The following is a 1,371-nucleotide window of genomic DNA, read 5'->3' on the forward strand; positions in this document are numbered from 1 at the left end:
TTACAATGCGTTGTGAAGTGGGGTTGGGGGGGGGGGGGGTCAAACATCTTCAAAAATCGCGTTACGTAATACTTGAACGCTCCCATATGAGTGTTTGTTTCTTTATTCCTCTATTTTTCCATCAACTGCCTTATAATAAAAATTGTCTCTTCACGTATCCGTCTATCAATTACTCTTTCCCATATTTTCATGGTGTGCCTAAGCAATTTTATAACCCTGTAGTTTGGACATTGTTTTTGTAGACAGGTACTAGTATACTGCTTCTCCATTCGTCTGGCATTTGTCCAACTTGCATAATTCTATTAAATAAATCTGCTAGCCACCTTGTTTCTGTCTCTCCCAATGCTCTCCATACTTCCCCAGGAATATCATCTGGTCCTACGGCTTTTCCTTTCTTTATTTTTTAAAGCGCTTGAGCCACTTCCTCGTTTGTGATTTTGGTGACCATTGCTGCTACTGTCTCCGTTGACTCTACAGGCTGTCTGTCAAATTCTTCATTTAATTAGCTGTTAAAGTACTTTCTCCATCTCTTTTTGACATCCTTGTCGTGAACTAGTATTTTATTATTTTCATCTCGGATACATCTAATCTGATTAAAATCTTTTGCTTTCTTTGCTCTCTGTTTGGCTATTTTATATATCTTCGTTTCGCCTTCCCTGGTATCAAGTTGATCGTATAGGTTTGAATACGCTTCTGATTTGGCTTTTGCTACTGCTACTTTCGCTTCGTTTTTCGCCACCATATAGTTTTGAAGATCTGTGTCGTATCTGGTTTCTTGCCACTTTTTATATAATTTTCCTTCTCTTTTATTTTTCCTTGTACTTCGTTTGACCGCCACCAAGTCTTTTTGTCCTCAAAATTTTTTCCTGACGTTTTCCCAAGTATTTCAATAGCAGTCTCTCTAATACTATCGGGCATTTTTCTCAAAATTATATTATTGCTTCCTTTCATGTTCCAACATATTTTGTCTACTATTCTTTCCCTGAATAGACCTTCTTTCTCATCTTTTAGCATCCACCACTTGATTTTTTGTGGTCCTCTCCGATATTTTGGTTTATCTTCACTTTTTACTTCAATGTCCAGAACAAGCAGCTTATGTTGTTGGCTTACTGTCTCACTAACTATTACCTTGCAGTCCTTGCATTCACGTATGTCTTCTTTCCTTATCACGAAATAGTCTATTTGTGATTGATGTTGTCCACTTTTGTACGTAATAAGATGAGTTTCTCTCTTTTTAAAGAATGTGTTAACAATCGCCATATCTAGTGCTGTTGCTAATTCAAGCATATCATCTCCTGAAAAAATTTATCAATGACATTTATTAATAAAATATACTGTCATGAAGTACAATATTGACTTTATAAATTGTTT

The sequence above is a fragment of the Diabrotica virgifera genome, chromosome 5, assembly GCF_917563875.1.
Source record: "Diabrotica virgifera virgifera chromosome 5, PGI_DIABVI_V3a".
Classification (NCBI taxonomy): Eukaryota; Metazoa; Arthropoda; class Insecta; order Coleoptera; family Chrysomelidae; genus Diabrotica; species Diabrotica virgifera.